Genomic DNA, 25,849 nt, shown 5'->3' with positions numbered 1-25,849 from the left:
GGCGCCGCAGGGGACTGACACCCGGACTTCACGGCAACCCAGCCCCACGGCGCGTGGTCCGTCCGTGACGGGACCTCGCAGACATCGCGACTGACGGCTTCCCAGCCGCGAAGCAGCAGGCGTCGGCAGCTGACCTCACGGCGACACGGCTCTGTGGGCGTGCCCTTACTGGGGCGACCGAGCGGCGACGAGTTCATCTCAACCATAGGGCATCCTGGCTTCAGTGGAGCACTGGTGGCCTGAGGCTCCTGAGTGCGATCAGCGCCGCGCGTTGCGCGAATTGGAGAATCTACACAGCAGCAGCCAGGCGTAGGGATCCGCAGGGCTGGGCAGCGACGACGAGGGAGAAATTTTAAAGGAAGTTCAATAATAAACTACTGTATAAACAGTACTTGAGTGCTTTCATCAAACAGCACTTGATATTTCAAGCAACTCTTCATCAGTACCTTTTATAATAACACTGATCGTCATGCTTAATTCAAAACTGACCCCAAAAGATAAAGATCTTGAAAATGTAAAACGGCTCAAGACCCAGTTGTGAGAGTCGGTTAGCAGAAGATTTTCCTAAGCAAGAAATACTCTACTTTTATTGATTGCAAATCTAATAGATCCCTGTTTTGAAACGAAGTATTTGACTGTCGGTGAAACGGGAAAACACGATGACTGAAATATTATCACTTCTATGACAGAATGAGTCTTGGTCAAGTCAAATTCCACATATGGACATAGATTAGATGAGCCTAGATCTTCCTCATCAACGTCAGACACGGATATCAGAAACGCGGCCTCAAAAAATGATGCTTTGTGGGAGGCACATGATAAACTGGAGTCCATATACTTACCTACGCCTAATTGCACTTAAATATACACTCCTGGAAATTGAAATAAGAACACCGTGAATTCATTGTCCCAGGAAGGGGAAACTTTATTGACACATTCCTGGGGTCAGATACATCACATGATCACACTGACAGAACCACAGGCACATAGACACAGGCAACAGAGCATGCACAATGTCGGCACTAGTACAGTGTATATCCACCTTTCGCATCAATGCAGGCTGCTATTCTCCCATGGAGACGATCGTAGAGATGCTGGATGTAGTCCTGTGGAACGGCTTGCCATGCCATTTCCACCTGGCGCCTCAGTTGGACCAGCGTTCGTGCTGGACGTGCAGACCGCGTGAGACGACGCTTCATCCAGTCCCAAACATGCTCAATGGGGGACAGATCCGGAGATCTTGCTGGCCAGGGTAGTTGACTTACACCTTCTAGAGCACGTTGGGTGGCACGGGATACATGCGGACGTGCATTGTCCTGTTGGAACAGCAAGTTCCTTTGCCGGTCTAGGAATGGTAGAACGATGGGTTCGATGACGGTTTGGATGTACCGTGCACTATTCAGTGTCCCCTCGACGATCACCAGTGGTGTACGGCCAGTGTAGGAGATCGCTCCCCACACCATGATGCCGGGTGTTGGCCCTGTGTGCCTCGGTCGTATGCAGTCCTGATTGTGGCGCTCACCTGCACGGCGCCAAACACGCATACGACCATCATTGGCACCAAGGCAGAAGCGACTCTCATCGCTGAAGACGACACGTCTCCATTCGTCCCTCCATTCACGCCTGTCGCGACACCACTGGAGGCGGGCTGCACGATGTTGGGGCGTGAGCGGAAGACGGCCTAACGTTGTGCGGGACCGTAGCCCAGCTTCATGGAGACGGTTGCGAATGGTCCTCGCCGATACCCCAGGAGCAACAGTGTCCCTAATTTGCTGGGAAGTGGCGGTGCGGTCCCCTACGGCACTGTGTAGGATCCTACGGTCTTGGCGTGCATCCGTGCGTCGCTGCGGTCCGGTCCCAGGTCGACGGGCACGTGCACCTTCCGCCGACCACTGGCGACAACATTGATGTACTGTGGAGACCTCACGCCCCACGTGTTGAGCAATTCGGCGGTACGTCCACCCGGCCCCCCGCATGCCCACTATACGCCCTCGCTCAAAGTCCGTCAACTGCACATACGGTTCACGTCCACGCTGTCGCGGCATGCTACCAGTGTTAAAGACTGCGATGGAGCTCCGTATGCCACGGCAAACTGGCTGACACTGACGGCGGCGGTGCACAAATGCTGCGCAGCTAGCGCCATTCGACGGCCAACACCGCGGTTCCTGGTGTGTCCGCTGTGCCGTGCGTGTGATCATTGCTTGTACAGCCCTCTCGCAGTGTCCGGAGCAAGTATGGTGGGTCTGACACACCGGTGTCAATGTGTTCTTTTTTCCATTTCCAGGAGTGTATATCTGCTCCTCCCAGTGAACAGTCGTTCAGTGCAGCAGGACAGATATTTGTGGGCAGGTGATTATTCCGTCTCTCTTACTCCACCTCTCACGTTTTTACTACTGGAGCTAATTTTTTTCGGCTTGTGGTTATGGAGTGGTAGAGGGAATAAACACTTCTATCATAAATGTGGCACACCGTGGATCAAATTATTGCTTTTCCACATCTGCTCTGGATAAACACGTAGGCAACATTTACTTGCTACTGTAACGTAATCAAGAAAGAAAGAAAACTGTATCTGAACTCACTACCTTGCATCATATTCAGACAAGTCAGTAATGAAATGCAAATCATCGTTACAGCACTGAATGTTGGTTATGTTATGCAGTGGATTTTTGAATACTGTTAATTAGAACAGGCGCGCGGCTAGCGCGCGTTCTCTTAATCTCAGGGAAAAAATGTAAAATATTGCTTTAGTTACACAGAGCAGACCTTGCCACAAAATGTGAAAATGATAAAGTCATAACACAGTTATTCGTTATACACTCCTGGAAATGGAAAAAAGAACACATTGACACCGGTGTGTCAGACCCACCATACTTGCTCCGGACACTGCGAGAGGGCTGTACAAGCAATGATCACACGCACGGCACAGCGGACACACCAGGAACCGCGGTGTTGGCCGTCGAATGGCGCTGGCTGCGCAGCATTTGTGCACCGCCGCCGTCAGTGTCAGCCAGTTTGCCGTGGCATACGGAGCTCCATCGCAGTCTTTAACACTGGTAGCATGCCGCGACAGCGTGGACGTGAACCGTATGTGCAGTTGACGGACTTTGAGCGAGGGCGTATAGTGGGCATGCGGGAGGCCGGGTGGACGTACCGCCGAATTGCTCAACACGTGGGGCGTGAGGTCTCCACAGTACATCGATGTTGTCGCCAGTGGTCGGCGGAAGGTGCACGTGCCCGTCGACCTGGGACCGGACCGCAGCGACGCACGGATGCACGCCAAGACCGTAGGATCCTACGCAGTGCCGTAGGGGACCGTATCGCCACTTCCCAGCAAATTAGGGACACTGTTGCTCCTGGGGTATCGGTGAGGACCATTCGCAACCGTCTCCATGAAGCTGGGCTACGGTCCCGCACACCGTTAGGCCGTCTTCCGCTCACGCCCCAACATCGTGCAGCCCGCCTCCAGTGGTGTCGCGACAGGCGTGAATGGAGGGACGAATGGAGACGTGTCGTCTTCAGCGATGAGAGTCGCTTCTGCCTTGGTGCCAATGATGGTCGTATGCGTGTTTGGCGCCGTGCAGGTGAGCGCCACAATCAGGACTGCATACGACCGAGGCACACAGGGCCAACACCCGGCATCATGGTGTGGGGAGCGATCTCCTACACTGGCCGTACACCACTGGTGATCGTCTAGGGGACACTGAATAGTGCACGGTACATCCAAACCGTCATCGAACCCATCGTTCTACCATTCCTAGACCGGCAAAGGAACTTGCTGTTCCAACAGGACAATGCACGTCCGCATGTATCCCGTGCCACCCAACGTGCTCTAGAAGGTGTAAGTCAACTACCCTGGCCAGCAAGATCTCCGGATCTGTCCCCCATTGAGCATGTTTGGGACTGGATGAAGCGTCGTCTCACGCGGTCTGCACGTCCAGCACGAACGCTGGTCCAACTGAGGCGCCAGGTGGAAATGGCATGGCAAGCCGTTCCACAGGACTACATCCAGCATCTCTACGATCGTCTCCATGGGAGAATAGCAGCCTGCATTGATGCGAAAGGTGGATATACACTGTACTAGTGCCGACATTGTGCATGCTCTGTTGCCTGTGTCTATGTGCCTGTGGTTCTGTCAGTGTGATCATGTGATGTATCTGACCCCAGGAATGTGTCAATAAAGTTTCCCCTTCCTGGGACAATGAATTCACGGTGTTCTTATTTCAATTTCCAGGAGTGTATTATTTGCGGCTGCATGGAACATTTCGCATAGCACCTTCCAAATCAAACTGAGAAATGCACCGAATAATATGATATAGTCTGCTGGCACTGCTGGAAGCTGTAAGGAAATGCTAAATACTATTATGTTACCTCGCTTTACCGGCGAGGCGAGTGCGATGCCTGAAATAAATATTTTTTAAATGTGCCGCGTCTGCGGCCGTTGCCGTCGTAGATTGGTACAGCGGCTTCCGCTAAATTAAATGCTGAAAATGTCTAAATTATTTACGGGACGAATGACTGGCAACTTTACAAATTATTTTAAAAACATATTTGCTCAAACTCTATATATTCAAACAAAAATGCATTAATTTTACACACCTTTTTACAACAACTCGCCTAATGGCGGATCTCAAGCTTCATGAAGAAAAGACTCACGGCTAGCATATACATTTGCTTAACACGTGAGTGTTACTCGTAACGAACCCCAAAGAGAACAAAGAGATTATTACAATGCTTTTTACTATTTATACATGTACTGAATTGTACTTTTTATCTGAGGCACAGACCATAATCACTAATTCATTTAACAAGATATTCAAAGATAATAATATGTCATGGATTCAAAGTTAACAAATGCATAAAACGTCAAATAATTATGAATGTTCAACATACACACATAGTGCATTTGTGAAATGTTTACACAGTCTTGCTTTATTGCTTCACTTGGTCGTGTTTAAATTATTTCACTTTTGCCATGTGCGTCGCACTGTATCGATACATGTTAACTGGTCTTACACACACACAGAAAAAATTCTGTCACACGCTTTTTATGACGACTGGCCAGGAGACGCTACATGATCTAACTTCACTGGTGAAAATGTGGACAATTATTGCTTTTAGTTTACAACATAAGACTGTTTAACTTTGATTATTAATTATTATTCATTGATAGATATCAAAACGCTAATGGAAATCTAAGATTCATTTGGCTATTATCTTTTTTTCCTATTGTTCATGTACTCTTTTAAGTAAATAATTGACTTTATTTCAGTGTGTATTTCTGACAGGTTACAAGTTGACTTTTATCATCTCGTTAAATTAGTTATATTATATTTTTAAATAACCATTATTTTATTCACATTTTGCCAATCTTCAGTGGAATTTCTTGGGGCTAATACACCTGCTTCAACCAGAAATTGACCTTTGGTCAGACACTAGGTTTAATGCACCTCATGAGTTTTACCTTCATTGACACCACCTAGATTAAGTTGCTGAGGTCCCCCCCTCCCCCCATCCCAAACCCATTAGCCGTTTGGCCATGGACCTTGCTGCTGGTGGGGAGGCTTGCGTGCCTCAGCGATACAGATAGCTGTACCACAGGTGCAACCACAATGGAGGAGTATCTGTTAAGAGGCCAGACAAACATGTGGTTCCTGAAGAGGGGCAGCAGCCTTTTCAGTAGTTGCAGGGGCAACAGTCTAGATGATTGACTGATCTGGCCCTGTAACACTAAGCAAAACGGCCTTGCTGTGCTGGTACTGCAAACAGCTGAAAGCAATGGGAAACTACAACCGTACTTTTTTCCCGAGGGCATGCATCTTTCTATATTGTTAAATGATGATGGCATCCTCTTGGGTAAAATATCCCGGAGGTAAAATAGTGTCCCATTCGCATCTCCAGGCGGGGACTACTAAGGAGGACATCGTTATCAGGAAAAAGAAAACTGGCATTCTACAGGTCGGAGCGTGGAATGTCAGATTCCTTAATCGGGCAGGTAGGTTAGAAAATTTAAAAAGGGAAATGGATAGGTTAAAGTTTGATATAGTGGGAATTAGTAGCGTTTGGTGGCAGGAGGAACAAGACGTCTGGTCAGGTGAATACAGGGTTATAAATACAAAATCAAGTAGGGGTAATGCTGGAGTAGGTTTAATAATGAATTAAAAAAATAGGAGTGCGGGTAAGTTACTAAAAACAGCATAGTGAATGCATTATTGTGGGCAAGGTAGACACGAAGCCCACACCTACCACAGTAGTACAAGTTTATATGCCAACTAGCTGTGTAGATGATGAAGAGATTTATGAAATGTATGATGAGATAAAAGAAATTTTTAGGATATTGAAGGGAGATGAAAATTTAATAGTCATGGGTGACTGGAATTCAATAGTAGGAAAAGGAAGTGAAGGAAACGTAGTAGGTGAATATGGAATGGGGGTAAGGAATGAAAGAGGAAGCCACATGGTAGAATTTTGCACAGAGCATAAATTAATCATAGCTAACACTTGGTTCAAGAATCATGAAAGAAGGTTGTATACATGGAAGAACCCTGGAGATACTGGAAAGTGTCAGATAGATTATATAATGTTAAGACAGAGATTTAGGAACCAGGTTTTAAATCATAAGACATTTCCAGGGGCAGATGTCGACTCTGACCACAAACTATTCTATTGTTTTTGAACTGTAGATTAAAACTGAAGAAACCGCAAAAAGGTGGGAATTTAAGGAGATGGGACCCGGATAAACTGACAGAACCAGAGGTTTTAGAGTGTTTCAGGGAGAGCGTTAGGGAACCATCAACAAGAATGAGGGTGAAATTCAATAGAAGAAGAATGGGTAGCTTTGAGAGATGAAATAGTGAAGGCAGCAGAGGATCAAGTAGGTAAAAAGATGAGGGCTAGTAGAAATCCTTGGGTAACAGAAGAGATGTTGAATTTAATTGATGAAAGGAGAAAATACAAAAATGCAGTAAGTGAAGCAGGCAAAAAGGAATACAAACGTCTAAAAATGCGATCGACAGGAAGTGCAAAATGGCTAAGCAGGGATGGCTAGAGGACAAATGTAAGGATGTAGAGGCGTATATGACTAGGGGTAAGATAGACACCGCCTACAGGAAAATTAGAGAGACCTTTGCAGAAAAGAGAACCACTTGCATGAATATCAAGAGCTCAGTTTGAAACCCAGTTCTAAGCAAAGAAAGGAAAGCAGAAAGGTGGAAGGAGTATATAGAGGGTCTATACAAGGGTGATGTACTTGAGGACAATATTATGGAAATGGAAGAGGATGTAGATGAAGATGAAATGAGAGATATAATACTGCGTGAAGAGTTTGACAGAGCACTGAAAGGCATAAGTTGAAACAAGGCCCGGGGAGTAGACAATATTCCATTAAAACTACCGATAGCCTAGGAGAGCCAGTCATGACAAAACTTTACCATCTGGTGAGCAAGATGTATGAGGCAGGCGAAATACCCTCGGACTAAAAGAAGAATATAATAATTCCAATCTCAAAGAAATCAGGTGTTGACAGATGTGAAAATTATCGAACTATCAGTCTGATAAGTCACAGCTGCAATATACTAACATGAATTCTTTACAGACGAATGGAAAAACTGGTAGAAGCGACCTCGGGGAAGATCAGTGTGGATTCCGTAGAAATATTGGAACACATGAGGTAATACTGACCCAATGACTTATCTTAGAAAATAGATTAATGAAAGGCAAACCTATGTTTCTACATTTGTAGACATAGAGAAAGCTTTTGACAATATTGACTGGAATACTCTCTTTCAAATTCTGAAGGTGGCAGGGGTCAAATACAGGGAGCGAGAGGCTATCTACAATTTGTACAGAAAGCAGATGGCAGTTATAAGAGTCGAGGGGCATGAAAGGGAAGCAGTGGTTGGGAAGGGAGCGACACAGGGTTTTAGCCTATCCCCAATTTTATTCAATCTGTATATTGAGCAAGCAGTAAAGGAAACAAAAGAAAAATTTGGAGTAGGGATTAAAATCCATGGAGAAGAAATAAAAACCTTGAGGTTCGCTGATGACATTGTAATTCTGTCAGAGACAGGAAAGGACTTAGAAGAGCAGCTGAACAGAATGGACAGTGTCTTGAAAGGAGGGTATAAGATGAACATCAACCAAGGCAAAACGAGGATAATGGAATGTAGTCCAATTAAATCGGGTGACGCTGAAGGAATTAGATTACGAAATTAGACGCTTAAAGTAGTAAATGTGTTTTGCTATTTGGGGAGCAAAATAACTGATGATGATCGACATTGAGAGGATATAAAATGTAGACTGGCAATGGCAAGGAAAGTGTTTCTGAAGAAGAGAAATTTGTTAACATCGAGCATAGATTTAAGTGTCAGGAAGCCGTTTCTGAAACTATTTGTACGGAGAGTAGCCATGTATCCATGTATAGAAGTGAAATGTGGGCGATAAATAGTTGAGACAAGAAGAGATTAGAAGCTTTCGAAATGTGGTGCTACAGAATAATGATGAACATTAGGTGGAGTTATCACATAACTAATGAGGAGGTATTGAATAGAATTAGGGAGAAGAGAAATTTGTGGCACAACTTGACTAGGAGAAGGGATGGCTTGGTGAGACATATTCTGAGACATGAAGGGATCACCAATTTAGTATTGGAGAGCAGTGTGGAGGGTAAAAATCGTACAGGGAGACCAAGAGATGAATACACCAAACAGATTCAGAAGGATGTAGGTTGCAGTAGGTACTGGGAGATGAAGAATCTTGCACAGGATAGAGTAGCATGGAGAGCTGCATCAAACCAGTCTCTGGACTGAAGACCCCAACAACAACAAGAACAACTGCTGAGGTTATGAATACCTATCAGTGCCAATAACCCAAGTGTGCTCCTCACATTTTCCTATTTCACATGCCAGAGCTCGACGAGTAAACATTTCAGTTGTGGTTTACTGCACCCCACTGTTCCGTGCTTGTTACTGGAGTGGGGTTAACTGCACTCCACGATTCTAAATGTGTTTCTGGTTTTTCGTCACTGCTGTGCTGGTCATAAGTGACAGATACTTTTTATTCCTGAACTAAATCGTAATAGATTATAATTTCAAACGTAAATAAGTTGTTTTATATCTGGACTGCTGGTATATGTATTATGTTTCAGATGTGGTTGTATGAACTGGAAACCACTAGGTTGATGCATAGAGTGGAGCAAGAGGAGGAGGCTGCTAAGAATTCACAGAAAGGCTAGGAGAAGGAATAATCTACCTGATGAAGGGGCAAGGAGTCTGATGGTCAAGTTTCAGAAAGAAAACATGACACTGTACACATGTAAAGATGTCAGCAATGATGAAAACAATGGCCACATCAGACGTGGAGACTTTGGTATCACCAAGGGGATGAAGAAATCTCCAGGTATGCAGAAGGTCCAGACCAGCTTGTGAAACATCAAAGAGGCTCCTGGTCTGATGAGAAATGGAAAGAATGCAGAGACTCCAGAGGGAGCACTCAGTCTTTTTGTTACCCACAAGACTGTCCAGATGATTGGCGGCTATACCAAGAAGAATAAAGTGTACAGAAACCTACAAGACCAAGACTTGAAGATGAACACGCATGCAGTCATGAACCACCTAGGGCTTCTCTATATGATAGGAAGGTCGAAAGTGGGACGAACAAACCTGGGAAGCTCCTCGGCCACCAATGGGACTAGTGTTGAGATCTTCCCCCCCTGACGACAACCATCACTCGATTCAGGTTCCTCCTGTGTTGTCTCAGGTTTGACGATCTCGGTATTTAACAGGTTCAGCATGCACAGGATACTCTCACTGCAGTCTTCAACCTGTTTAACAAGAACTGCCAGACACACCAACATTACAATCACTGAGAAAGTGGAGAGGTTTAGTGGTTGAAGCTCTTTCGTTCAGTATATCCCATCAAAGCTGGCCTGTATCTGGTATCTCTGTGAATGGTTATGTCTGCACTGATCCAGATGATTATTTTTAAGATTTTGCTTTCCATTATGCTCTAGCCGTGCATCTGGGAGTTATTTACCTGCATTTTGTGTCCTCAAATAGCAAGTAGGGCAATTTCCTTTACCATTTACTACACTTCACCTTAAAATGCTCCATTTAGTGAGTGGGAATTTCCCAATTCCCTATCCCTTTGCCCTGACATGGCTCAAGGACCAGTAGTCCATATTCACAGCCAAATACTCAAATACTTATTAGTGGATTGTCGTCACATCCTTGTACTCTTCAACCATATCTGGAGTGAGTGTGAGCTGCTGTCTCAGTGGCAAGAAAGCATTACTTCTCCTAGTACTGGAACTCAGTAACTCCACCCCCGAAATGGGTTGCTGTGATTAGCATCACTAATGATCTGTGCCAGTTCCATCAAAATATGGTGAGCTGATGGCTGTGTTGCTATGTTGAGTCTCTGGGTCTTTTGGCGCTGTCCCAGGGCGGTTTTTGCCAAGGCCATTCTACTGCTGACAAATTGGTTTACTAGTCTGTCACCTTTTGCCCAACATCAACATCACTGTCTTCTTTGACCTGCATAGGTCTTAAGACACTAAATGGCATCACTATATCCTTGCTACCTTCCATGAGTGGTGTCTCCGGAGCCAGCACCCGATTTTTGTTTGGATCTTATTGTCTTGCTATAATTTACTGGTTCATGTGTGTGCACATGCATGCATGTGCTTCCCAGAGTACTCCCCATATACGAGAGAATGGGGTCTCACAGAGCACTGTAATGAGTGTGCCCCTTTTCTTTGTGGTTGTCAGTGGTCGAACTGCAGGTGTGGGGTATACAGTGTCACCCTCCCTGTATGCTGATGACTTTTTCACTAACTATTGCTCCCAAACTGTAGGTGTTGGAACACCAACTGCTTAGTGCCATCCAAAAGGCACAGTCCTGGGATCCACAGCTTCCAGTTGTCCCCTGCCAAGGCTTCTAATGCGCTTCTGTGGATTGGTGTTGTAACGGAACATATTAAAGGCTTCACTTTAATGAAGTGTGCGATACCCTCCAAATTCAACCAGTTTAACGAGTATTTATGATTATAGAAAAGCTATTGTGTATGTTAACAATGATTGCACAACATGTCTCCACAAACAGTCAACCCATTAAATTATACTGAATAACTGACCCACACAAAAGTTAATATCACTTGATCACTGATACAGCAAATGTCATCATGTAAAAACACTAAGTTCATCTTAAATAATTAATATGAAGTACGAAAAATAGTGGCCAACTTAGGTATTTTGGATCTCCTTAAATAAAAATCACCCAGTGAAACCTATTTGTTCACTAGGAGCGTTTTCACTCAGTATTCATGTAATCAATCCTATTTTAGACGAAAACCAATGTAATTCTTAATAATTCATTTTATTTACTTATTTATGTAAATTAGAGAAGTCAATTGACAAACTTCTAAAAAACGGCCTTTTTGTAACAAAGAATTATTCTGTCAAGTCAACAAATCTGTCTGTCATTTTAATAACATGTTAAATTACGTCACTCGATGCAAATTAATAACTTATCTGCACAAATTATGATAACAGATGTACATGTGACTTATAAACTATATCTCTTTTTAGTAGTTCTTTGACAATGTTATAAATACAAGCAGCAAGAAGGGTCGAGGAGGCAGTCGGAACGTCACTTTGGTAAAGTGTGTTTGTGTGTTATTGTTTGAGGTGGATAAACAATGCAAAGAACATGTAAAGGAAGTACTACTTTGTGTTGTCATGGTCTTTGGTGGACAGTGGACTTAAGATGGCCACCAGAGTAATAAATATTTGGAGTTTACATATTTGTTGGTTTCGCTCATTCTTTATCATCAAAAGCACATAAAAAACACGGGACCTAATGTTTTTACCCTAGACAACCAGATTTAGAGCCAGCATCAGCATCGAGACACAGCAGCGATCCAGCAAGCAGCAGCGATTACTACAATGCATTTTAATGGCGCCAACCTAACATCAAGTGCTAACAAGCTCCGTAAATTGGAGTGAAATAGTGCGATTATAGCAATTAGCAATATCTATGACTAGGCTACCATTACAGTGTGCCCTGGCTTCTCCAAATAAACTGTAAACCAGAAAGGAGACCACAAAAGTGTTCCAGTCTTTCGTTCATACGTCTCAGGTCATATCCTCCAATGTGAGGATCCACTCCACTATCAGTGTGGTGCCCATGTCATGGTGGCCCACATCCTACTGAACGGCCCAAATTTGGCCATCTTATGGCGAAACCTTAAACTTGCTGACGTGCTACCTCTAGTGGTAGTAGATGACACCAAAGCAGCTGATTTGGTTTTACTTTTTACCCATGAAAGCAGTTTTTACTCCTTCGTAATGTAGGGCACATTAGCTTCATAGGCCACCTGAGGCATTTGAGAGGTGCCCCATTGCCTGCTCTGACTACATGTTGAGTTGCAATCAGGCACAAGGAAAAGGCTATTGCTTCGTTTTGCCTGTCTGCAACTTAGTGTGTCATCTTTAAGGTGAATAGCAATCTATCCTTTCCACTTCCAGGCTGAGATGCCATGGTCCATACATAAAACTCTCCCCTGACGTTTCGCCTTCGACTGCGGAGGGCATCCTCCGAGGACAATCGGCGAACTGCAATGAGAGCGCGAGTGATCACCGTATATTTAAGCCATCCAGGAGGCGCTGCTGTCAGTCAGGTGACGTCGGCTGTGCTAAGGTCTCTGATATTCCCAACTTTCTCAACTGAAATTAACTGATTGTCACGCTGTTGCTGCAATGTTGACATCCATATCTTATCCAGCTTAATGCCTTCGTCTTTTCTATTAAAGTTATTGCAGTGTTTGGCAATCTCAATGGCCTCTCTGTACATTCGCGTATAATAATGCGACATCTTTGCTATTGTTTCAGTTTACATGTAACATTGCTGATTTAATCTACTGAGAGTAGTAAATTGTGTAAAGTTCAATGAAGTGCTGAAACCTGATTTGAGATCTAGTTTTATCTTTTTCTCGTGTGAGAGTTATTTCGTCGCAGTCCATTATTATAATGCTTTAGTACTGCCCTTCAACAGAATGTGTGGCCACATAGCACATAGCAAGCAAATGCTGTGTCTGGAAGCACTGTGGCTCATGATCAGCAGCCTTTCAGGGCTATTCGTATTTCCATGTATAGCTGCCTAGCATAGATATATATAACCAGCCACTATATTTTCTGTGACAAATATTGTGCAAATCAGTTGTCAACTGTAATGTGTAGTGGACATAACAGAATTGCAGTGATGCAGGTTTCTCAATCTTGTTTCAATGAAAAAGTAAATGGAGCATGATATCTGTAGTTATAAACTGTTCCTCTGACTATGTATGTGAAATATTTTATCTCTAAAAAACACTGAGAAGTTCTCTGACAATTTCAATAATTCTTCTGGGCAAGAGACAGTTTGTTTGAATAGAAAGCAACAGGCTTACAAACGTCATCATGTTTCTATTGTCGGGCAGCTCCTGTGCTGAAGTTTGATGTTTCCACAAACAGTAGTTGAGCAAGTTATTAGTTCACCTTGGATTAAATTTTCCTCAGTTTTTCTTTTGTCATTCTTCTTACTTCCTTTCAGATTGTCATTTAGAAGAAGTTGATTATGTACAGTTTGTTCTAGAAGACGATGACAGTTTATGTACCTGGGAAATGTTCATAATTGCTTCATAGTTTTTGCTTGACGTGACTTTACAATGGCTGTTACTCTTTCCAAGTCCAGTTCGTTGTCTCCTGGTGTAATGATGTCATAAAAATTTATTTTCTGAGTATGAATGATAGACTTCCCAGGAATAATCCTCGGACCATATTTATTGAGATCAGATCAGCTGTTGCAAGTATTATTCTTTCGAACTAGATGCAATATGAGTGCCATCAATGTAAGTAAAACATAAATATATTCCTTGCAGTATTTTGTTAATAAATCTGTGAAAGGTGCTAGGTGCATTCTGTACTCAGTGGCATGAAATTAAATACAGGGTGACTATAATTTAAGTTACAGTTTCAAAATACTGTGAAAAAATAAAAAAAAACTCTGCTTAGAATGACCTCATATTTGAATGGTATTTTATTGAAGAAGGGGTGCAATGCTGTGGAAAAAAAGAACGTAAAAGTTTATTAGTAGTTGCCACTGTAAGCGAGACAATACACAGTGTACATGGTAGTTCTGTTTGCATCCGAGACGCTCACATGACTCTCTCAATGCAGAATCATGCGCTGCTGGTAAAGCTGTTTTACAAGAACAATGTAATAGCTCTGCAGAAGGTCCGGACACTAAACAGTGTGAAAAGAGACATTGTCCTGTTACTTAGGTAGTTACTGCTGAAACTTGTGAGAGTCTTCTGAACAAAGAAATGTCGTTCCAATCCTTCAACAGTGTGGATGTGTGGGAAGGATCATTTTATGCAAGATGGTGTTTCTCCGCACATTACACTAGAATTATCAGCCATCAGTTCGCTACAGCTTGACCATCCAGATCACCTGATCTTAATCTATGTGGCTATTGGCTGTGTGGTTATCTGAACGATGCTGTGTTCGGTGCTCCGATTATGGAAGCAGCTGAATTTAAGATACACATTGTGCAACACATTCTGAATGTCACCCTGAGACACTCCGATATGTTCTGGAACATGCTGTTTCTTGATTTCGACATGGGGCAGAAAACAGTGGACAGTATTTTAATATGTCTTGCACCAATCTCATGACACTCAAAAACCGATTTCATTCTTGCATTTTATACAATTTTTGGTCTGAGTAGGGGAAGGTGGGGCACAGTGCGACAGATGAGTTATTTTCTTAAAGTTAAATAACAGTATTGTTGTGAAAACACAGTTCTTTTTTTAAGGAGCCTCCAACAATCATTTAAAACTCGCAGACTGAGTATAACTTTGAAATTGATGCATTTGTTGAGAATATTATACAGAGTGTTCATTTTAACTGAAGACATCGAAATATCTCAAACTACAGATCAGATCAAAAAAATATATAATTCTAATTTGTTTGCCTCAGAGGGGCACATCCAACTATACCACACGCGACCCACCACCCTACACTATGCGTGGGGAACTTTGAAATCTTCACTGGGTGCCCCATTTTTTATTTCAGATTACGATTCTACGACAAAATCTACATACATTTTGTCTGAAGCATTTTCTTTGCTGTAACCAAAGGAATAGAAATGGATATGCAATTGTAATTTATGACGTGCTACCCAATGGCACTTGGGACTCCACCTCCATGCTGCGATAGTAGGACAAGCCAGTATTTCATATCTTCTCTTTGGAAACCCCATTCACCACATTGTATTCTTCTGACATATCGAACGGGGGACCACACGATGCTCCACTGTTTCTGTGTAGTGAACTACAATGTGTCATAACAGGCAATACATTGCAACCAGAACTTGCGTATCATGCATATGTAGAACAGATTGAGGCTCTAAACATTATAATACTTGCGCAGTGTTTATTGCCTGCACATCTACCTACAATTTGGAGAACAGGCATGCAAGTGGGCCATGAATGTTGCAACCACAGAAGAAAAAACTGAAATGATCCTAGTTTATGGAGAATATTAGGAGAAATGTTGAGGCTGCTGTAGCCTTGTATACCGAGCATTTTCCAGAGAAAGCTTGCCCTTGTTCGTTTTTTTACAAGGCTTTAAACTTTTTTTGTCTGATGGCAGTGTACAGACTGGGACAAGGAAACTATTCAACGTTGTTACAGGAGAAGCTAATAATATAGCTGTACAAGCAGCAGTGCACCACAACGTACAGATAAGTGCCTGGTAAATACACTGTGATTCTGGAATGTCTGTAAGTTGTATTTTCAGAATAGTGCCTCATCATAAGTACCATCCATATCGTGTCACCGCATCAAGAATGTCATGGCGCCGATTTTCATAACCAGGTAGTGTTCTGCGAATGGGCACATCAACAAATGCAAACTACCCCCACATTCTTTGCTGAAGTACCTTTTTCCGGTGAGTCTACATTCACAAACCATGGCAGCGTTAATAGGCATAACATGCATTACTAGAGTGTAGAAAATCCCCACTGGTCACCGAAAGTTGACTATCAACGTCCCTGGTCAGTTAACATGTGGTGTGACATCATGGGGAACAAACTCATTTATCAACAGCATTTGAATGGCCACAAATATTGACGTTTTTTGGCACAGGAACTACCAGTACGACTGTTGAATGTTGCCCTGGTCGTTCAACAACGTATGTGGTTTCAGCATGACAGTTGCCCAGTGCATTACACAATTGAAGCACAGGAGGTATTAGACAGTATTTACACTGATCAGTGGATCAGCCGAGGTGGCCCTTTTAATTGCGCTACTAGGTTGCCGGATTTCTTTTTGTGGGGATATTTAAAAGACAAGGTGTAGCAGCAAGTGCCAACAAGCCATGAAGACATAATCAGTTGTACCCTAAATGCCTGTGCTGACATTACCACAGATATGCTTTTGTTCTGTGTATGGTCATTTGAAAAGTGGATCACTAAGTGTATTGAAGTTGATGGTACTATGTTTTAATACTTGCTCTAATTGGAAAACTAGAGTAGTGTTCACTTCAAGCCAAAGCCACAGTGGCATGTTCGATATGTCAGAGGAATACAGTGTTGCGGATAGAGTTTGCAGTTAAAAGTTGTTAAATACTGGCCCGTCCTACCCTGGCAGCATGGGGGTGGGGTCCTACATGCCAACGGATAGTCAAAGACCATTGTGTAGCATGTTATAAATTACAATTATGTACCCATTTCTACCCGTCTGATTACAGTGCCATCTATGGCAAAACGAAGAAAATGCTTCAGACAAAATGTTTGTAGATTTTGCCATAGAACTGTAGTCTACAGAAAAACATGGGAGTTCCCATTGAAGATTTCAAAGAAGTTGCACCCACCACCCATGCATAGGTTGGTGGGGAGGGGGAGATTGAGTGTGGTATCATTCCCATGTTAAAAACTGGAATTATAATTTGTTTCATTTGCTGTGTAGCTTTCGAGGTATTTCAATGTCTTCAGTTAAAGGGAACACCCTGTATATGAGTGCAAACTGTTACAGAGTCCTCCAGTGGGGGGTTAGAGTGCAATAGTTACTGGAGTACAGTGCAACAAGCATGTTGCCATAACTTATATTATTCAACTCCATCAGAAAACTGGCTGGGTATAAATTAATACTTGGTTGGCCCACCGACTGCAGTCAGTTTTTGGCCTCACCATTCAGCCTCCTCCATCTTCTTCCATACAGTTTTGATGTGAAATCACTGCTAACATAACTGAGACTGAAAAATACCCAATATGATATGTAAAATTGTGGAAGGGCATTACATCTACAGAAAAAAATATTTTTTATGTATCTGAAAATGAAGGTCAGAGCCTCAGTGTTCCCAATCAGTCACAGCGAACAGGGCCAGATGTCATTAATGCCACACATAGTAATGCAGAATTTCAAACAACAAATAAAAACCTCAAGTTTGGTTCCTGAAACGGAAAATTAATGAAACAACACATACAAAATTTCTAGGCAACTGGATGGATTATCAGTTAAGAGGGAATCAGAAAATTGGCCAGCTGCTCAAGATAAATAGCTCTGCTTTCGTTGCACTGATAGCCATTTTGCACTTCGTTGACAGACAAATAATACTGTTGTCATATTTTGCACATTTCTGTTCTATAAACTCCTGTGGTATAATCTTCTGGTGGTATGCTGCAGGTGTTGAAAAAGTTTTCAAACTTCAAAATCGAACACTGAGTTTAAAATACAGGGTGTTTACAAATGAATATCAGGATTTTAACACTTTATAATATTTATTACATTCAGCTTACAGTTATAAATGACATGTCAAATGAAAGAGCAACCCAAACAGTTGTGTTTGGCACCAGTGACGCACCACCTCACTGGCATAGCGAAGTATGTGACTGGTTGAACTTCACTGTACCTAAGTGCTGGATAGGCCACAAGAGGCGCCCAATGACAGGGCTTGCTTTGCATGGCCTCCACGTTCACCCGACCAAATGCCATGTGATTTTTTCCTCTGGGGCTTCATCAAGGATCGTGTGTACGTGTCTCCACTAATAGCAGAACTCCCTGAACTAAGAAACTGGATTGAAGCAGCTATTGCTACAATCACTGAAGACACACTTATCAATGTTTGGGAAGAACACAGCTATAGACTTGATGTGTGCCGTGTGGCAAATGGTGCTCACATTGAACTTTTATAAGGTTCTTGGTAAAACTGTTTGAGTTTCTATTTCTTTTGACATATCATTAATAACTATAAGTTTAATATAATAAATATTATAAAGTGTTAAAACACTGATATTCATTTATAAACACTCTGTATATACAGAAACAGGATGTTGGTATAATTATTGATTAGGAATTATCTTGGTGCAAAGTTGTGGTTACCCAAGTTGGCACAAAGGGAGTTTTATGGGTGTTTGGAGTATTTAGCATATCCACCATAGAATGCCAAAAATTACACACTGCTCAGAATCAGGTAATGACTTTGGGATGTTTAGGCTGTCTACCATGAAATGTAAATTTGTTGATATCACTGCACTTTATTCGCTATTTATACATTATTCTTCAGACCACAAAAACATTGGACATCACGCACACACAAAGCAGCAAGGAACTCAAACATCACCGTTGAAAAAAATATATCATTTCACTTTTAGTCCTCTATGGGCAATTATTAACTAGTGTCCATTACACTTATATGATGACCCTATGTTATTAGATATGTTACTAACCCCCACACACACACAGTGTACCAGTTATTTGGGTTTCTTCCCGTTCCATTCACATATGGAGCATGAGAAGAATTGTTTGAATGCCTCTGTGTGTGTGCAGTAATTATTCTAATCTTATCCTCATGATACCTATGTGATTGATAATTAGGGAGCTGTATAGTGCTAGTCATCATTTAAAGCCGGTTCTTGAAACTCATTAATAGACTTCCTTAGTTTACATTTGTCTTCGAGTCTTCCAGTTCAATTCATTCAGTATTTCTGTGACAGTCTCCCACAGATCAAACAAACCTGTGACTATTTATGTTACCTTCCCTATATAAATTCAATATCCCCTGCTAGTCATATTTAGTATGGGTCCCACACAACTGAGCAATATTCTAGAACTGGTTGCACAAGTGATTTGTTAGCAATCTCCTTTGTAGTCTGATAGCACTTTCCCAGTATTCTATCAGTAAACTGAAGTCCACCATCAGCTTTACCCACAACTGAGTCTGATCATTACATTTTATTTCCCTACAAAGTATCATACCTATGTATTTGTGTGAATTGGCTGACTCCAATAGTGGCTCATTGATATTATAGTCACATGATACTATGTTTTTTCGTTTTGTGAAGTGCACAATTTTTACACTTCTGAATATTTAAAGCAAGTTGCCAATTTTTATGCCACTCTGAAGTCGTATCAAGATATGACTGAATATTTTTGCTGTTTCTTTCGGATAGTACTTCACTATAGATAAGTTTGAGGTGACTATTTATATTGTCAGCAACATCATTGACAAACAGCATGAACAGGAAGGGTCCCAACACACTTCCCTGGGGGCACACCTAAAGTTATTTCTACATCTGATGATGAGTCTCCATCCAAGATAACATGCAGTGGCCTCCCTATCAAGAAGTCCTCAATCCAGTTACAAATTTCACTTGATACCCCAAATGATCATACTTTTGAGAATAGGCTTAGGTGTGGTATTGAGTCAAATTGTTTTTGGGAATCAAGAAACACTGCATCTACCAGTCTGCCTTGATACAAATCTTTCAGTATTTCAGTATGTTGTGTGAGAAAAGTGTGAGTTGAATTTCAGATGAGCAATGTTTATGGAAGTCATTCTGTTCAAGATACCTCACTACGTTTGAGCTGAGAATATGTTCTAAGATTATACAATAAATCCATGTCAAGGATATTGGACGGTAGTTTTAGTTTTGTGGATCACTCCTGCTACCCTTCTTGCAGATGAGTGAGATCTGTGCTTTTTCCAAGAAATTGGGCATGGTTTTTTGTTTCATGGATCTACAATACATTGTAGTGGCTAGCTCAGTTGCAAATTCAGTACAGAACATGATATGGATTCCGTTGGGGCCTGGAGCTTTGTTAAATTTAACGATTTCAGTTGTTTCTCAACATCAGTAACATTAATACTTATTTCATTCATCTTGTAAGTGGTACAAGGATTAAGTAGGGGCAGTTCTCTTGGGTTTTCCTATGTAAAGAAACATTTGAAAATGGAGTCAAGCATTTCAGCTTTTGCTTCGCTACCCTCATTTTCAGTTCCTATTTCATTCGCTAGGGACTTGTTACTAACTTTGATGCGACAGACAGTACATACCAGACCAGAATTTCTTTGAGTTTTGTAAAACATCATTTAACATTATTTTGCTATGGTAGTCACTGAGGATGATGCGTATTGCTCTCTTGACAGCCAAACGTGTTTCATTCATCACATCGTCGCTAGGCAATGTAAACCTCGTATCTCAAATTCGTCAAGTTTTACAGGAGAAACAAAAAACTAATTATTGAAATCACATGGGGACCTGATTAGTCAAATGTAGTGGTTTCTGCTGCACAATATGGATCCAGTCATTGGTACATAAGACTATTGTGCACTTCAAATTGTCTGCCTGTTTTTGGAGTTATGAGGTTTTCACAGTTATTTTTTTGGTAGTGATGGAGATAAGAGGCATGTAACAAGTGCACGGTTAAAAATTGAAATGCATGAATGTTTAACTTGTTTTAAAAAGTACTCACTGAAACTTTGCATTATTTGTATATTATGAAACATCTGTAAGGTTACATTATTACAGATATAAAGTGAAATGAATAATTTCACATTGCTCAAAATATTGGAATCTGGATGTTAATAAATTACAGTGTTTAAAAAACAGAAACCATGTTGTTAACTTTAATTAAAATTTTATTACTGTAAACATTTGTGCAGTTTATTAACATTAATTATTATTACTATTACTGCTACTATCACAGTCATAGGTGGCTGTAAAGAAGTTTATTTTCGGCTGCATTTTTTTTAGGCATGGACATGTTCTCTCACTACAAATGTGAGGCAGTGTGTCATAAAATGAATGCACATCCTTTGGAAGGACCAGCTTTAATTGTTATGTGTTAACTTTTCTGCCCTGATCTTTAGTGGTGAACTGTAGAGAGGGGCACTGTAAATAAGCTGGGTATGTTTGACATCCTTCTTAGAAGTGGTTCCCACATATCACTGAATTTCAATTTATATTCCATTTTTCTGGAGGGATCATACTTGAGACAACGGTTATCGGTCACTGTTGGATCCCCAATCTTGGATCCTGGCCGAATAGACGAATACAACGAGAGTTTATCATAGGACATGAAAAATGTGTGGTCCAAATAATTGACAACATAAGGTCTAGGACTTTGTCTTGCGGTAGTACAAACTTCTACATAGTCATCAGGAGTATAAGTGTGTCTGTTTTTTAACTTTCTTTCTACGATGGAGTGCATAGAATCACACTCCATTTGAGTGTGACCTTTCTCCAGAAATTTTTGCACTATTGTAATGCCTTTCTGATTGGCGAGATGAGCCAGTGCATTGCTCATGACTGAGTTTCGATTCTGGTACGTGCATCCGTTGCTATAGAAAATAGCTTCTGAATATTTTTGGACATACGTTTCTATAAAATGCACGATTATATTGGCAAATTCCGAAGCTGTTAGTCCACCTTCACTCTCGTGCCAAAGGTAACAATAACCATCGTTACTTTTTAAATCATAGATGATAAAGTTGTGGACCTTCAGTTTGCTTTTATAGTACAGTGCAGATGCTTTTAGTCTGGGAGAAAGCAGAAGTGTTTGAAGGTCCATAGTAAAACACTCTAGCTGGTTCTAATTTATCACTATTTTTCGCTTCCCTTGCCTCAGTTTTTCGGGCCATATTCATTGGCTGAGAGATTGCCTGTCTGGTGAGAACAACAAAGATCGCACTGGTCCTTTTTAGGCATAAATAAGTTAAGATTATTTTCATCGAATACCTCGCAGAACTGTTTGTAAGCAGCTGGGATTTTTCCTCTTTTCTTGCAAAATTCTAGATATACCCTATGTAGTTCTGATTTACTCTGCCAGTTAGGTTCCAAGTAGAGTTTTGTGGAAGAATGACGGCAGTGATGCGAGTCCAGTTTCGGCAACTCTGCAAAAAAATCTGACGCTGATTGTCGTCCACTTGAAACTTTCGTTGGTCTCTCCTGCATTTGAGGCCCTTCTGCAAGCGTTCTTCCTGATGCACTAGATGCCCATGTTCTGACACTCCGTTCGCCTAAGCACAAACATAGTCTTGCAGACAGTTTTTCTCTGCCCTATTACAAAATTGTAATATAGTGTGTTAGAACGGTGAGATTTATTAGATTCTGAATTATTTCTGTCTTTTTAACTGGAACAGAGTAGACATGGCTTCACCCAAGGCATATCCTGCCAGAAATGATTAAATATTAGCTGTCTCTGCTCTTCTGTAATATCCTTGCAATTCCTGTTCCGATTTAAGGAAGAATGTTTACAAGTACATCGTGTTTCATTTCCCTCCTCCTTCTGCTCATTGTTGGCCTCTTTTTGCCAAACTCATCTTTTTGCATTCCTAACTAATCCTGTCCCCTCGTATGTTTCTCTTTCTGCAAACTTTGAAGTGATTGATTGCTTTTCCTTTTACGGCGCTGCTTAGTACTTTTCACTCCCACATCATCGTCTTCTTCCATTCTGTTGTTACTGCTACGGTCGTTTTTGTTTTTATCTGGATCATACACATCACTACTGCCACTGGAGATGTGTTCGAAAAGACTTTCAAACTCAGAAGTGTAATCCGCCTCTGTATTGGCTTCTTTTTCCGCATTATCGGTAGTGTAAACCATAACGTCATCAATAATATTCAAATAATTTAATCACCTCAACTTTCAAACAAGGATCTTACTTGAAGTTACAGCAATATAAACAACGGTTTGCCTTCATTTTGTAGGTCTATTCTTTCTTTTGGTGGAGGACAAGAAGGAACCTGACTAGAAACTTCTTCCGGTGATTTTATACAATATGACCCGTTGTCGGCTTGTTTCACAAGATGAAGAGTGAATTTACTCTTTTTACCCATAGCTGAAAACAAAGTAGTTACTGTAGAATGTATAGGATTCTGTTAAGTTCTAAAATTAAAACCTCGTATGTACCGAGTGGAGTCTGCTTTACGCGCGATGAAAAACTCATAAATCAACATTGTATTTAACGAGGTCATTATTAATTCTGTATATTAAAATACAATACATAACTATACCTAGAAATACTAACACATACCTGTAGCAATAAAGCAGTGTTCGGTCTGTCAGTCAAAAAGGTTACTATCCACATCAAAAAACGTTTTAATCTCGGAGCATGTGTTCGCCCTGCACACTAACATTGGCAATTACCGGAGATGCGAGGTTTACAGCACAAACTACATATCGCTGGAGATGTGAGTTTTTCATTATTGCTGCTAGATGGCGACACCGTACAACTTGAAGAAAGAAGGTTTCAACAGGCTATTTGACATAATTGTCTACATTTGGTAATGGAGTTACGTGGATTTCATTGTCAGATGGAGTTACGAGGTTTTCATTGCCTAGCGACGATATCTCTATCTCTAGCTCTACGCTTTGTTTTACACATATTCTGCAGTAAACTCTTTTCCTTTAGAAGTTTCTTTATAGTGACTGTATACCACAAAGGGTCCTTGTTCCATTTGGTACATACACTGGCCAAAACATCATGACCACCTGCATAATAGCTTGTTTGTCCGTCTTTGTAACGAAATACGTTGCTGATCCTGCGTATCAGGGATCCGACACTTTGTGGGTAGGTTTGTGGAGGTGTGCATTAGATGTGTACGCACAGATCATGTAACTCTCGAAAATAATGTGCCACTGATCTGCATATGAGGTGATGGCACCCGATAGTGACCCAGATCGGTTCCGTAGGATTTACATGAGGCGAATTTCGTCGCCAAGTCATCAATTCACTATACTGCTACCAACAGCCTGCAGTCGTGGTACACTGCATGTTTCGAGCTGCCCTTCACCTCAATGATGTGTTTGTAGAGATGACCAGCGACCTAGTGTAGCAAAAATATGATTCACCCAAAGAGCAGACACATTTCCATTCTTCGACAGTTCCTGTGCCCACTGCAATCATAACTGACGATTTTGTCAAGTCAACATACGAATGCAGGGGTGATCTGCTGCTGATCTCCATGTTCAACAATGTGCAATGGACGATGTGCTCCGAAATAATTGTGTGTGCAACAGCATTGTGCTTTTTCGGCAGAGACGTCACAGATAACCATCTATCCTTCTTCGAAGAGCAGACAAGCCTCTGAACCCCATGTTCTGTGAAGAGTTGTGGACTTCCAACCAATTAACGCCTAGTGGTAATTTCACTGTCCTACCTCTATCCGTAGATGTCCTCGGCTCGTGGTCTAGTGGCCAGCATGGCTGCCTCTGGATCAAGGGGTCCTGGGTTTGATTCCTGGCTGGGTTGGGGATTTTCTTTGCCCAGGGACTGGGTGTTTGTGTTGTCCTCAAAATCACCACCACCATCATCATCATCATCATCATTTGTGACAGTGGCTAGATTGGATTGTGTAAAAATTGGGTTATGTAAACATTTGGACATTGTACAGGCACTGATGACTGTGCAGTTGAGTGCCTCATAAACCAATCATCATCATCATCATCTATCTGTAGATCTTGTGATAGTACCACGTGAACATTCGACCAGCTATGCCATTTTTGAGGTACTCTTTCACAGGCTCTATGTAATAAAAAAAGTTTTTGTGTGAAGTAATCAAACAATGAAGTAAAAGCTCAGAAAACATGAGAAGATGAAATCGACTAGGCCTACAAAAAAAAAGTGCTGTGAGAATAGGTTCACTATCACATGGGATATGCTGTTGTCAAGGAAAAGAAAACCAATGGGATTTACAACAAGAATAGCTAGATTTTAATAATTACTGTCAAGTCTCACTACTTAACTCGTTCTTTAAAGTACCAAAAAATCACTACTTCCCTCATTCTTTAAAGTACTGAAAAATATGATGTACACAGGAACCCTCACAACCCACGCTCGAAATAGTATACTTAGTCAATCCAAATTCATATATTTTTTAACCCATAAATAAAATTTAAATGACCGAGTATTGTCAACTGGTGTTTTCTTTCACTTGGCAAAAGCACATGATTGTGAAAATCGTAGTAATGTCCTAGACAAGCTAACCGTTTAGGGTATCAGAGGTATTGCTGGTAACTGTTTTTCATCTTGTCTACCTAAAAGCAGGCAGAGTGTAGCAAGGGACTGTTCACAATGAAATACCATCTTCGGAAAAGGGAATAATCACTACAGGATGTAGTGTTCCACATCGCTCTCGAAGAGTGATGAGCATCCTTGCGTATTCTTCAAGCCATGTTTCCTCAGGCATGAATTTCCTACACGTCCAAATCTCCACACACATAAGACAACTTATATGTGGAAACACCAAATTTGCGAACTGTCATGCTAACTTACACGTAAGTTACGAAAGTTGAAAAGCGTTCTACTTTTGTGCACAATGTTGGTTCCCCTGCCATCACCTATGAACTTCAGCAACTACAGGAAGGTTGATTTGCTGTCATTCTACTCTGGTTTGTTGGCCTCCATGGTTGGCCAACTCGGATCTAGAATCGCTTGCGTATGTGTGTACAAAATTAGCTTCATGCCAAAATAATGCACTTAATCTTCAACTAAGTAAGTAAATACTTTCAAAAGCGGCAAAATGTATACTTA

The sequence above is a fragment of the Schistocerca nitens genome, chromosome 1, assembly GCF_023898315.1.
Source record: "Schistocerca nitens isolate TAMUIC-IGC-003100 chromosome 1, iqSchNite1.1, whole genome shotgun sequence".
Lineage (NCBI taxonomy): Eukaryota > Metazoa > Arthropoda > Insecta > Orthoptera > Acrididae > Schistocerca > Schistocerca nitens.
The sequence above is the reverse complement of the archived record's forward strand: the minus strand, read 5'-3'. Positions refer to the sequence as shown.